Source organism: Pollicipes pollicipes, unplaced genomic scaffold (assembly GCF_011947565.3).
Source record: "Pollicipes pollicipes isolate AB1234 unplaced genomic scaffold, Ppol_2.1 Scaffold_6138;HRSCAF=7277_pilon_pilon_pilon, whole genome shotgun sequence".
Taxonomy (NCBI): Eukaryota; Metazoa; Arthropoda; class Thecostraca; order Pollicipedomorpha; family Pollicipedidae; genus Pollicipes; species Pollicipes pollicipes.
Window position 1 is genome coordinate 1,438,272 of NW_023596818.1, and position 14,796 is coordinate 1,453,067.

Below are 14,796 nucleotides of genomic sequence, written 5' to 3' on the forward strand. Positions count from 1 at the left end.
ATGGGCAGCCCAAGTGGGTTCCGGTTTGGCTCCATATGGGCCCCAGTTGGACTGCCCATGTGTGATCCGGGCGGTTGCACATGACATGTCCACCTGGGATCAGAGTGGGCAGCCCCGATGGGTCCCATAGGACGGCCCATCTCGAACCCATATGGGTCCCAATTGGACACGCAGGCTGGGACTAATTCTGAACATAACGATGAAAGCTGTTTTGTCCTATCTGAAAAAAACTTTTGGATAACCCTATTGAAAAAGTCACTTTGGAAAATGTTGGTTTGAGTAACTCTCCCGCTAAGTTAGGCCAATGCGTGTTTGGGGCGTTCAACTCCAAACAGCAAGAATATTGGAAGACCGTAAAGGACCAAGCTGGAGACCAGATAATAGCCCACTTGAAGCCCATGCCCACGATGCTTAGCTGGCGCTCATGCAGCCCGTGTGGGACCCATTTTGGTACGTTGGCTGGGATTCATAACAATGCACATCAAAATTTGATAACGGACGGGGACATGCTCAGCACCCAACCCCTTCAAAACTTTCCTGGTCCAGCTCTAATTAAGCCTAGACACGAGCCCACCTGCAGCCCACGTTTACATGAGCCCAGCTTGCCCACAGATGGCACATATGGACCCCATGGAAGCAAGCATTCGCTCATTGTGAAGGGTTTCGTATTCATGTGATAATTCCGATGGGATAGGACAAGGCATGAATAATCCTGGCGCACTAACAATATGGCATGAGGTGGGCGTGCCTTGTGATGCCCAGCTAAAGCCCAGCTACTAGCTCACCTGTAGGCCCGTGCCCATATCAACCCAGTTGCCGCACGTTTAGCACATGTGGGTCTCATTCGGGAATACCGCTCCCCTGGGGAGTTTTGGTGGGATTGAAAAAACAAAACGGATGGTGATATCAAAACCCAATTTTCGGCAGTTTTCATTTAGAGTTTCTACACGTGTTGGTAAAAGAGGCATTTCGCGATAACTCAGGTTAGACGTGAATTTGACTTCAGCTTCAGGCTCGAGCATTGAATAGTGAATGTTGCCCAACATCTTTGAAACTTCATACATTAGTTCATAAACGAGGGACACGCACACGCACACACACACACACACACACACACACATATATATATATATATATATATATATATATATATATATATATATATATGTAAACAACTGCTGCAAGCGTATTAATATAGCGGATCATTACTGCGTCATGCCTGTTGGAAGTCAAGAGGCTGAATTATGAACACTGTTGTGAGCACCTTTATGAACTTCTACGAAATGAATACATGGGATAGAACGTCAGTCTCTGCGGGTGCAGTGGGCTCAGGGTACGATGCTGTTCCCCAATATGCCTTTAAGCTCCGGCACGTTTCTTAGAATGGTCTTATGAGTTCCATGTGGCGTGCATGCACCCGTTCGGCTCATGCATGTCGAGACGATTCCTGCCCATGCTGCGGCCGAACAAGACATGCCGACGGAGTGTGCTGTCCCGCCGTGGATGTACCGTTCCATGCATGCGGTATTACTGGTCACTTCGCGCCGATGTGCACCACTCAGCCGCCCGCTCGTGGCGCCCCAGGCGGCGGTCGCCGCTGGCAGAGCGCCAGGTCACGTGACCGCGCGGCCGGCGACCGGCCATCCGGCCGGAGTGAGTCGGGATCACGAGGCGTTGGGCGCGTGTTGCCGCGCCGGCGAGTGCAGCCGGGAAGAGATAGGGGATGCGGTGAGTCATTGCCGATGTCCTCATGGATCGGCTGGCCACAACGCCGCCGCGGCCTCCGCCTACGCGGGTGGAGATGACGCGCACCCACCCGGCAAGCTCTACGGCCGCGCTATGCGCGCCAAATACAGATGATGACCGCTGTTGCTGGTCTTGTTGTATAACCACTATAGCCACGATTGTGCAACACAAACATTTGCCACTGTTGGGGAAAACATGCGTTAACTTTTATCTGCGCCCCCTCCCCTCCCTGTGCTTTTTAAAGCTGCCGCATGTTGCAGCCAATTGTTCTTTACCTCAATCCAGACATTTTCATTTGAAAGACTCGCCAAAGGCTTGTAGACTGGCTTAACATATGCCGGAGCTACGATAGCAAGAATGTTAGGTGCATGCAGGCTACTAATTAGCACAAAATTAACATGATATTAAGAGTGATGTGCTTAGGTAGTTATTGCCCAGTATACGATAACTGTTCTGTATGTGTTTGGTTCAGTATTCGCTCTTGGTGTGTTAACATTTAGCGGGCTCAGAGCTTCCAGTTATGAGACTGCTTTGTTTCAACGAGATCGATTCTCTCCGGAAGCCAGGTGCGGTCATCTGACGGTGTTTTGATTCTCTCCGGAAGCCAGGTGCGGTCATCTGACGGTGTTTTGATTCTCTCCGGAAGCCGGGTGCGGTCATCTGACGGTGTTTTGATTCTCTCCGGAAGCCGGGTGCAGTCATCTGACGGTGTTTTGATTCTCTCCGGAAGCCAGGTGCGGTCATCTGACGATGTTTTGATTCTCTCCGGAAGCCAGGTGCGGTCATCTGACGATGTTTTGATTCTCTCCGGAAGCCAGGTGCGGTCATCTGACGATGTTTTGATTCTCTCCGGAAGCCAGGTGCGGTCATCTGACGATGTTTTGATTCTCTCCGGAAGCCGGTTGCGGTCAGCCGACGGTGTTTTATTTCCGGATATAGCACTCAGCTACCGGCTCCCTTGTCGACTTTTCCCGTCCTGTGGAATGCTGTTAGTATTTATATAAATAATACAAGTATGTACGCTATTAATGCGGTAACTGGTTTAGTGATTTGGTCCTTCCGTGTTGGGTATTTTTATGACATATGCAGCATAACCTAAGTAGGCAGTTCTCCAAATGAGCGCAAACCTCATATTGACTCTTAACCACGAGCCACAGCCCACAAGTAAACCTCGCATTGACTGTTGACCACGAGCCACAGTCCACAAGTAATCAAAATATTCACTCCACACAAGATTATATTAGCTGAGAATGACCTACATTCACGAAATGAATTCTAATTTGGTGAGAAATCTCACCGTCCAAATCTACATCCGTCTCCCCGCCCCCAGTCCAAAGAGTTTGCACCAATGACATATTTCAGAAATAACTTAAACTGCATTTACAGTCGCAGGAAACAGAGGATGCCCTAAAACGTCATTCAATTACACTTTCTTCCGCCACGTAGGACAATGTGGAGAGCAATGTGTACCAGCTTCCAACATTCCGGTTGCCGAACACAGGCATGCAAATATAATGTCTAAAACAAGCAGTTCTGTACTGTAACCACTAGTTGGAGAGTACTTAATCCAGGTGGATCGGTTGTGACATTCATTTTGCAGAAAACGGGGTAGATGAATTTCTAGCCAGCCCAATTGGAACAGCAAAGGAGAAAACGTTTCGCACAAGCTGAATGTCTTTTGTCTTGTGATGTGTATGTTATGCTGTTTATCAAATCTCAGTCCCCGATATCAGGAGACCGACCATGCTATCCGTAACGCATGTTGGGCTAATAACGCGATTTAGAAAGTAGGCTACCGGTGGTGTCATCACCCCATTCACCTGCCTTTCCTCATAATCAATAGATATGTGTTCATTCATTCGCCTCCACCACCGTGTCGCACCGCCCGTCCTAAACGGAGCGTAGGGCAGTGTGACCCTTCAAGTTCCACACCCTCCACAGCGGGCCTCCTTTGTACTGACCGAGCGACTGAAGACGACCAGCTCCGACAGCCAACACTTTGCACCTGGAGTGACTAGAACTGACAGCAAATCGGATAAGTATTGCTGAAACCAGACCCAGTCATGGAGGCGTTGGCGCCCTCCCCCCCCCCCCCCCCCCCTTCTCCCTTAGGTACCGAGTGGGCTCGAGACAGACGATTAGGGGCCAGACTTCAGGACCGGCTGGGCTATCCAGAGATTGTATCAAGGCCCTGGCATGCCGGAAATTGTCCTCAAGGGAGAACCTAAAAGCGGGTGTAGCGTTGGCAAGGGCCCGAACATACCCGAGAATTGTTTACTGAGCAGCTGGATAGGGATGGCAGGGATAAGAAGGGTGGGACTTCGAACGCCAAAGAATTTATTACGTTGGCTGGGTCGCGCTGATGCTGAAAGAAGACATGAGGAGCTATGATGAGGGTCCACATCGAGACACTACCAGGGCCCTGTGCAAGGCAGGGAAGCGGAGCGGTGCAGAGAGGCGAGTAGTCCGACCCAACGCACGGCCACCTGTATGTTGTAAAGAAAATGGTCTCGTTGCGAAGATGCAGTCGCTTGCGACAGTTCGGGACAAACTGTCATGATCAAACTTAGATTTGACACTTCCTCATTCATTTCCACCATCAGATTCGTCATCAACATGGAATGCTGTAAAGACTCATTTGTTCGTATAAATAAGAAAACGGCACAAACGTCACAAAATATAACGTATAATAGGCATTGAAGTCATGCGAAATGCTTCATAATAACACAAAAACAGTCGAATCGACCCCGTCCTGAAAAATGGTCGATTGTGATCAACGAAGATGAGAAAGCGCTGGTTTGCCATTCTGCGTTATTAAGCTGTTGGTGCTAAATGTGGATGATTTAAGTAATTAATAGCTCATGAAATGCAACGTTCAAACATCTTGTTCCAATTCATCAATGTTCCATACGGTTTCGCGAACACAACCATTACGAAAGATTAAACGGAGTATGCACTACACGAGATGTCGACGTCAAACACCAGTATCCGCAAAAGAGAAAAGACATCCAGCGGAAGAGTAGCGACATCAAAGTGTGACATCGAATGACAGAGGGGAGGGACAAAAAAGTTCAAAAGTTTTAAACAAACCAAAGACCGTCAAGCATTGCGTTAAGAAGCTCAACGATAATCTAAAACCTACCAATAGTAAAATATAACATAGACGTCATGTTTCCCTCAGCAAGATAATCTCCTGCAACCTTTGTATCTATACCGTTGCAAAATCCTTCAATGTAGGATCCATACAGCCGCCATATTCATATGAGAGACGGACTAGCGTATTCACACTTCGGGTGTCGAGCTCCGGCGGCAGCACCGATGGCCAGAGCTTGGCTCCCCGTCTAGGGTGGGCGGGTGGCGGGCGAAAACAATCGCTGCACGAGCAGTCATGGCCGCCAGCTGATGGCAGCACAAGTCGCCAGTGCACGGATGGAGAGCGTCACTCGCTGATGCCCATAATGTGATTGCGATGTGCGCATATCAGCACGTTTGTTCACTGGATGATGCACAATGTGAACCAAGCTGGCATTGTCCTTCACGCACCACACCGAAATAGTAGTTGCTGGCGTGGATGCGTAACACCCAACATACGATGCGCAGCGAAATAGATAATTCCAACACGTCTACTGAGCGCGGCAAACGGGGAGACCGCCGGTGGCATACATACACAAACACACAAACACACACACACACACACACACACACACACACACACACACACACACACACACACATATATATATATATATATATATATATATATATATATATATATATATATATATATATGTGTGTGTGTGTGTGTGTGTGTGTGTGTGTGTGTGTGTGTGTTTGGATGACACACTGTGACGTCACGCCGTAGCAGAGCAAAGCTGGCGCGTCTGACTTACGTCACGGCAAGGTGTGTCTTTTCTTGGTGGATGCTGATAGAAAAGGGGTGAAAAAGTGACAACGGCACCAGGTGTTCCCAGGCGGTCACCCATCCAAGTACTAACCGGGCCCGATGCTGCTTAACTTCAGTGATCGGACGGGAACTGGTGTTCTCAGCATGGTATGGTCGTTGCCGAGCGAACGCGTTGCCGGTGGCCGCGCGAATGCGCGCGCGATTAGCGCATGACAACCGGCGTGCCCTTCTGGCATGCGGCCGCCAACTTCCTATGGCAGACGGACAAGCGCATTCACACTTCGGGTGTCGAGCTTCGGCGGCGGCAGCGATGGCCAGGGCTTGGCTCCCCGTCTAGGGTGGGCGCGTGGGGGCGAAAACAATCGCTGCACGAGCAGTCATGGCCGCCCACTGAGGGCAGCTCAAGTGGCCAGTGCACGAATGGAGAGCGTCACTCGCTGATGCCCATAATGTGATTGCGATGTGCGCAAATCAGCACATTTGTTCACTGGATGATGCACAAGGTGTACCAAGCTGGCATTGTCCTTCACACACCACACCGAAATAGAAGTTACTGGCGTGGGTGCGTGACACCCAGCACCCACACCCAGCATATATATATATATATATATATATATATATATATATATATATATATATATATATATATATATATATGTGTGTGTGTGTGTGTGTGTGTGTGTGTGTGTGTGTGTGTGTGTGTGTGTGTGTGTGTGTGTGTGTGTGTGTGTGTGTGTGTGTGCATGTATGTGTTTTGCGCGTCGAATGGCATATAGTAAAACACTAGTGCGTTGCTGGAAACATATGTCATTCTTGATGGCCACGATTTTTCCTGGCGTTGTTTCTGAGAGCCGCTCCTTTTGAAAGCAGATTGCTGGTGCAGACGACACACAGTGGTGGAACAAGCATTCAGTGGCATTGTTGTCAACATGCAATTGATCACAAATCTGGCCGCGGCAACTTTGATGCGAACAACGGCCCATTTCAGAAACGGACGTTTTTTCGACCCACATCAAGGCCAATATGAAATCCAGCACGCGTACAAATTGGATGCATGCTCAGATTGAAAACAGCAGGTTTTCGGGGAGTAAGATGTTCCAATCTCATATCTAACAAACCAATGAAAATCGAATTGTGCTTTAACTTTCAAGCGATGTAGACCGATGCTACCACTTGTTGACAACATTTTTGATCACCGGGTGTTGGACGAAAATTTTTTGGGGGGCCATTCTGTCGAAAAAATTGAAAATTTTCCAAACGTGAGTTTTACAGTTCTAAATGAAAGGGCATGGTCCATTTAGTGCGTAAGCGCAGCGGCAAGTGTTTCTGTGCATGCAAAGAATTTGTGCAGCAATTGCAAAATGAACATCGAACGCCGTTTGAGAGAGTTTTTTGGATATAACATGCAAACTATACGTGCGTTAATGTTTCAAGTTACACCATCGTGTTCGCCGTGCGATTGCGCGTGGAATGACATATAGTAATACATTAGTGAGTTCCTGGAAACATATAACATTCTAGATGGCTGCAAATTTCCATGGTTTTGTTTCTGAGAGCCGCTCCGTTAGAAAGCAGATATCCGGTGCAGACGATACACAGTGGTGGAACAAGCATTCAGTGGCATTGTTGTCAAGATGCAAATGATCACAAATGTCGCCGCGGCCGCTTTGATGCGAAAAACGGCCCATTTGAGAAACGGACGTTTTTTCGACCCATATGTGGGCCAATTTGATATCCAGCACGCGTACAAATTGCATGCATGTTTAGATTTAAAACAGCCGTTGTTCGGGTAGCAAAACGTTCCAAACACATATCTAACGAATCAAAGAAAATCGAAGGGGGCATTAATTTGCATACGATAAAGACCGATGCTACCACTTGTTGACAACATTTTTGATCTTCCGGAGCTACCCAAAAAGTTTGGGGGAGCCATTTTGTTGAAAAATTGAAGATTTTCCAAACGCGATTTTTTCATTTCTGAATGAAAGGGCATGGTCCATTTAATGTGTAAGCGCAGCGGCAAGTGTTTCTGTGCATGCAAACAGTTTGTGCAGCAATTGCAAAATCAACATCGAGCGCCATTTGAGAGTTTTTTGGAAATAACTTGCAAACTATACGTGCGTTATTGTGTTGAGCTATACCATCGTGCTTGCATTGCGATTGCGTGTCGAATGACATATAGGAAAACATTAGTGCGTTGCTCTAAGGAAAGAGCATTCTTGGTTGCCGCATATTTCCATGGTTTTGTCTAAGAGAGCCGCTCCGTTTAAAAGCAGATTGCCGGTGGAGACGATACACAGTGGTGGAACAAGCATTTAGTGGCATTGTTGTCAAGATGCAAGTGATCACGAATCTCGCCGCGGCCACTTTGATGGGAAAGACGGCCCATATCAGAAACGGACGCTTTTTCGACCCATATGTGCGAAAATATGAAATTCAGCACGCGTACAAATTGCATGCATGCTCAGATTGAAAACAGCAGGTTCTCGGGGAGAAAGATGTTCCAATCTCATATCTAACAAACCAATGAAAATCGAAGTGTGCTTTAACTTTCAAGCGATGTAGACCGATGCTACCACTTGTTGACAACATTTTTGATCGCCGGGTGTTGGACGAAAATTTTTTGGGGGCCATTCTGTCGAAAAAATTGAAAATTTTCCAAACGCGAGTTTTTCAGCTCTAAATGAAAGGGCATGGTCCATTTAGTGCGTAAGCGCAGCGGCAAGTGTTTCTGTGCATGCAATGAGTTTGTGCAGCAATTGCAAAATGAACATCGAACGCCGTTTGAGAGAGTTTTTTGGATATAACATGCAAACTATACGCGCGTTACTGTTTCAAGTTACACCATCGTGTTCGCCGTGCGATTGCGCGTGGAATGACATACAGTAAAACATTAGTGAGTTTCTGGAAACATATAACATTCTTGATGGCCGCATATTTCCATGGTTTTGTTCCTGAGAGCCGATCCGTTGAACGCAGATATCCGGTGCAGACGATACACAGTGGTGGAACAAGCATTCAGTGGCATTGTTGTCAACATGCAAGTGATCACAATTGTGGCCGCGGCAACTTTGATGCGAAAAACGGCCCATTTCAGAAATGGACGTTTTTCGACACATATATGTGCCAATATGAAATCCAGCACGCGTACAAATTGGATGGATGTTCAGATTGAAAACAGCCGTTTTTCGGGTAGTAAAATGTTCCAAACTCATATCTAACGAAGCGATGAAAATCGAAGCGTGCTTTAACCTGCAAACAATGTAGACCGATGAAACCACTTGTTGACAACATTTTTGATCTTCGAGTGTTACCCGAAAAATTTATTTGGGGGGGGGCCATTTTGTCGAAAAGTTGAAGATTTTCCAAACGCGATTTTTTCATTTCTGGATGAAAGGGCCCGGTCCATTTAATGTGTAAGCGCAGCGGCAAATGTTTCTGTGCATGCAAAGAGTTTGTGCAGCAATTGCAAAATCAAAATCGAGCGCCGTTTGAGAGTGTTTTTTGGAAAGAACTTGAAACTATACGTGCGTTAATGTTTTAAGTTACACCATCGTGTTCGCCGTGCGATTGCGCGTCGAATGACATATAGTAAAACATTAGTGCGTTGCTGGAAACATATAGCATTCTTGATGGGAGCAAATTTCCATGGTTTTGTTTCTGAGAGCAGCTCCATCCGAAAGCAGATTGCCGGTGCAGACGATACACAGTGGTGGAAGAAGCATTCAGTGGCATTGTTGTCAACATGCAAGTGTTCACAAATCTGGCCGCGGCCACTTTGATGCAAAAACGGCCCAATTCAGAAACGGACGTTTTTTCGACCCAAATGAGGGCCAATATGAAATTCAGCACGCCTACAAATTGGATGCATGTTCAGATTGAAAACAGCCGTTCTTCGGGTAGTAAAATGTTTCAAACTCATAACTAACGAACCAATGAAAATCGAAGGGTGCTTTACCTTGCATACGATGTAGACCGATGCTATCACTTGTTGACAACATTTTTGATCTTCGGGTGCTGGCCGAAATTTTTTTTTGGTGGGGGCCATTTTGTCGAAAAAATTAAAAGTTTCCAAACGCGATTTTTTCGTTTCTGAATGAAAGGGAATGGTCCATTTAGTGTGTAAGCGCAGCGGAAAGTATTTCTGTGCCTGTAAAGAGATTGTGAAGCAATTGCAAAATCAACATCGAGCGCCCTTTGAGTGTTTGTTGGAAGTAACTTGCAAACTATATGTGCGTTAATATTTTAAATTATACCATCGTGTTCGCCGTGCGATTGCACGTCGAATGACATATAGTAAAACATTGAGGCATTGCTGGAAACATATAGCATTCTTGATGGCCGCAGATTTCTATGGTTTTGTTTCCGAGAGCCGCTCCGTTTATAAGCAGATTGACGGTGCAGACGATACACAGTGGTGGAACAAGCATTCAGTGGCATTGTTGTCAACATGCAAGTGATCACAAATCTGGCCGCCGCCACTTTGATGGGAAAAACAGCCCATTTCAGAAAGAGACGTTTTTTTGACCCATATGATGGCCAATATGTAATCCAGCACGCGTACCAATTGGATGCATGTTCAGACTGAAAACCAGAAAGTTATACCATCGTGTTCGCCGTGCGAATGCGCGTCGAATGACATATTGTAATACATTGGTGCGTTACTGGAAACACATAGCATTCTTGATGGCGCAATTTTCCCCGACTTTGATTCTGAGAGCCGCTCCGTTTGAAAGCAGATTGCCGGTGCAGACGACACACCGTAGTGGAACAAGCATTCAGTGGCATTGTTGTCAACATGCAATTGATCACAAATCTGGACGCGGCCACTTTGATGCGAGAAACGGCCCAGCGCACGCGCGGTATGGCAGCGGTGACGTCGCTGACGTCCTAAGGCCTGCAATCCATTCGGCATCGGCATCCAAAGAAACCCACGAAAAAATAAGGATCAATTGCACCTACCCAGTTGGCATACATCTCCAAGGGGAGGAGGCGGGGGGGGGGGGGGATAACGCGTGATGCGGTGATTACACAAAAACACAGATGAAATAAAGCACTAGGACAGGGGAAGTGGCGGCGACCCTACACTTTGATCTGACCCAAAATGCCGAGAATCGATGCAGATGCAACTGCAACAGGTTCATTTGTGTCGTGCCAGCCGCTGACGCTCTGGAAGGCCGACGTGCACGCGTCTGCTCCGTGCGCCGGGTCGGCGAGTGATTAGCGAGCGACGACGGGCAGTGCTCACCCCGCCGCGCGTGGGCACCACCTCACATGACAGTTGGCAGAGCAACTTGCTGTACCGTGAGTCGTCCGCGAAATATCCATTGGTCGAAACGGGCAGCGGTTGCGTCGACACACTCGCGCGTGACTGGAGGTCGCCGACGGTTTGCGCCCATGGAACGGTCGCCGGCGCGGACGACGCAAGTGCGTTGTTCGTCACGTCACGCGATTGGCGGTCATGGATGACGTGACCAGACATCGGTCACGTGACAGCACACCATCACTATCAGTAGATGCACATTGTTACCAAGACGTGGGACATCCCATCCCACCGCGCCCGTGGGCACGCAACTGACGCCGGGCCGCGTGTCGCTACTGTCGAAAATCTCCGAGCCGCATCTACTAGAGATTGTAAGCATGGGCGCTAGATGGCTGTCGAACGGGCAACGAAAGCCAAGTTGGTCGTAGTGCGTCTGCGTCATGTGGTGGCGCGTTTCCGGTCGCTGGAGAGTTGAGTTGCAGACTTGTTTCATGTTGAGTGCGGCGTCGCGCCGCGTCGCGTGGTAGAGCGCGGCGGCGCATCGCAAGCGAAGACGCCCATGCAGCTGAGGAATGGCGCCGGGCCGGCAAGGCCGCACGGCCTCAGGCTGCGGTGCCCGTGCGCTGGAGCAGGACACACAGCCGGTCATTGGACGACCCGCAGGAGATGTGTGAATGACACGCTCCCGGCAGCGACATCTGGCCGGAGGGCGTGCAACACTGATATGCACAGCTGGCGGCCATGGCCATTGTCAGGCGTTTGGTCTGTATGGCGTTCGCTTGTACAACCATAGGATGCGTTGGCGTTTCATGTTGCCAGCCTGACGGCACGCCCTATTGGTAACATGGCATCGGCCGGCCAACCAGGCCAGCCCGAGGAAGCGAGAGGAAGCTCCAGGAACCCCTCCAAGGGTCAAAAATGAGTTCAATATTCTGGTACCGATGTAGGGGACGTATCAGATATGACGCTGATCAGAACAGATTTGTATTCATAATAGGTCTAGTTTCATCATAGGAAATGGTAAAAAAAAACAACAAACGGATGCGTTCAGGCTTTGCAGCGCATTTACACCCGACGGTGTTTTACAAAAAAGCCATACTTCCAGAATCCCACGGCACGGTGTAGCGTTCCGCCAATGGGGTGAAGCTCTCGCTCAACCCGCTGCCCATGGTGGGCATGGGCGGGGGAAAGGCTGTCGGCGGAAGCCGCATCCGCCCCGTCAATGCTCCCTGGATTGCAGGCCTGAGGCCGTCGGTGACCCCACCGCAGCCAGACGGCACGTCCGCGGCGACGACACAAGACTGCGTAGCCTCGAGGCGTGACGCCAAGCGAGGAACGCCGGTGGCAAACTTGCGACCACACGAGAAGGCCGCAGTTGCCAACGCCTACGGACATTGCAGGGAACCGGAAACCCACAGCCGGCCGGCCAGCCCAGAGAACGGGTGGGGGCTACACGCCGGTGTGCTACACAGTCCGGGGTCACGGGAAGAATCTCGTGTTGTTTCCATATGATTACACTAATGCACAGATCAACTATTAATCTGTACAGCACGTGCACACGTGCCGCTAGCAGAAAAAGATAGGAGAGGGGGGGGGGGGGGGAATGTCTTGATCATTGTTACGTAAATACCCCAACACATGGATTAGATGAGAATAAGTAGAACATAATTCAGGCAATGGGGCAGCGCCTTGTTGTGATTGTCATTCGATTGCACCAATACACGCAAAAAAACAAGAATCAGGTGCACCCACACGGTTGGCATACAACCCTAAGGGAGGGGGGGGGGATCTCTCGTGATGCGGTGATTACACAAATACACAGATGAACTAAAACACTAGGACAAAGGCGGGGGCGGCAGTACTACACTTTGTTCTGACCCAACATGCCGACAATCGATGCAGATGCAACTGCAATAGGTGCATTTGTGTCGTGCCGGATGTTGTCGCTCTGGAAGGCCGATGTGCGTGCGCCTGCCCCGTGCCCCGGGTCGGCGAGTGATTAGCGACCGACGACGAGCAGTGCTCACCCCGCCGCGCATGGGCACCAGCTGACATGACACTTTGCAGAGCACCTTCTAGCACCTTGAGTCGTCCGCGAAATATTCGTTGGTCGAGACGAGCAGCGGTTAGGTTTACACACTCGCGCGTGATCGGAGGTCGCCGACAGTTTGCGCCCATGGAGTTGCCAATGCCACTGAATGCTTGTTCCACCACTGTGTGTCGTCTGCACCGGCAATCTGCTTTCAAACGGAGCGGCTCAAAGAAACAAAGCTATGGAAAATTGCGGCCATCAAGAATGCTACATGTTTCCAGCAACGCACTAATGTTTTACTATATGTCATTCGACGCGCAATCACACGGCGAACACGATGGTATAACTCAAGACATTAACGCACGTATAGTTTGCAAGTCATTTCCAAAAAACACTCTCAAACGGCGCTCGATGCTGATTTTCCAATTGCTGCACAAACTGTCTACATGCACAGAAACACTTGCCACTGCGCATACACACTAAATGGACCATGCCCTTTATTTGAGAACTAAAAAAACGCGTTTGGAACATTTTTAAATTATACGACAAAATGGCCCCCCAAAAAAAATTTCGGCCAGCACACGGTGATCAAAAATGTTGTCAACAGGTGGAAACATCGGTCTACATCGTTTGCAAGTTAAAGCACCCTTCGATTTTCAATCGTTCGTTAGATATGAGTTTGGAACATTTTACTACCCGAAAAACAACTGTTTTAAATCTGAACATGCACCCAATTTGTACGCGTGCTGGATATCATATAGGCCCTCATATGGGTCGAAAAACCGTCCGTTTCTGAAATGGGTCGTTGTTCGCATCAAAGTGGAAGCGGCCAGATTTGTGATCACTTGCATGTTGACAACAATGCCACTGAATGCTTGTTCCACAACTGTGTATCGTCTGCACCGGCAATTTGCTTTTAACGGAGCGGCTCTCACAAACTAAACCATGGAAATTTGCGGCCATCAAGAATGCTATATGTTTCCAGCAACGCACTAATGCTTTACTATATGTCATTCGACGCGCAATCGCACGGGGAACACGATGGTACAACTTAAAACATTCACCCACACATAGTTTGCAAGTTATTTCCGAAAAACACTCAAACGGCGCTCGATGTTGATTTTGCAATTGCTGCAAAAACTGTTTGCATGCACAGAATCACTCGCCGCTGCGCATATACACTGAATGGACCATGCCCTTTCATTCAAATATGAAAAATCGCGTTTGGAAAATTTTCTATTTTTCGACAAAATGGCCCCGCAAAAAAATTTTCGGCCAACACCCGAAGATCAAAAATGTTGTCAACCAGTGGAAACATCGGTCTACATCGTTTGCAAGTTAGTGCACCCTTCGATTTTCATTGGTTCGTTAGATATGAGTTTGGTCCATTTTACTACCCGAAAAACGGCTGTTTTCAAACTGATTATGCATCCAATTTGTACGCGTGCTGGATTTCATATTGGCCCTTATATGTGTCGAAAAAACGTCCGTTTCTGAATTGGGCCGTTTTTCGCATCGTTGTTATTGGGACCAGATTTGTGATCATTTGCATGTTGACAGCAATGCCACTGAATGCTTGTTCCACCACTGTGCATCGTCTGCACCGGCAATCTGCTTTCAAACGGAGAGGCTCTCACAAACTAAACCATGGAAAGTTGCGGCCATCAAGAATGCTGTATGTTTCCAGCAACGCACTAATGCTTTACCATATGTCATTCGACGCGCAATCGCACGGGGAACACGATGGTACAACTTAAAACATTCACCCACACATAGTTTGCAAGTTATTTCCGAAAAACACTCAAACGGCGCTCGATGTTGATTTTGCAATTGCTGCAAAAACTGTTTGCA

At 48.3% G+C, this 14,796-nt stretch overlaps 1 protein-coding gene and 1 non-coding gene across 2 annotated transcripts in view; one reads left to right on the top strand and one right to left on the bottom strand.

Moving 5' to 3' along the window:
* Positions 1–14,796, top strand: part of Nf-YC (nuclear factor Y-box C) — a 53,780-nt gene that overhangs the window by 35,091 nt on the left and 3,893 nt on the right. The window lies entirely within an intron of this gene.
* On the bottom strand, positions 5,693–5,811 carry LOC119106493 (5S ribosomal RNA). The gene has a single exon (XR_005095152.1). It is a non-coding gene; the product is annotated as a 5S ribosomal RNA (ribosomal RNA).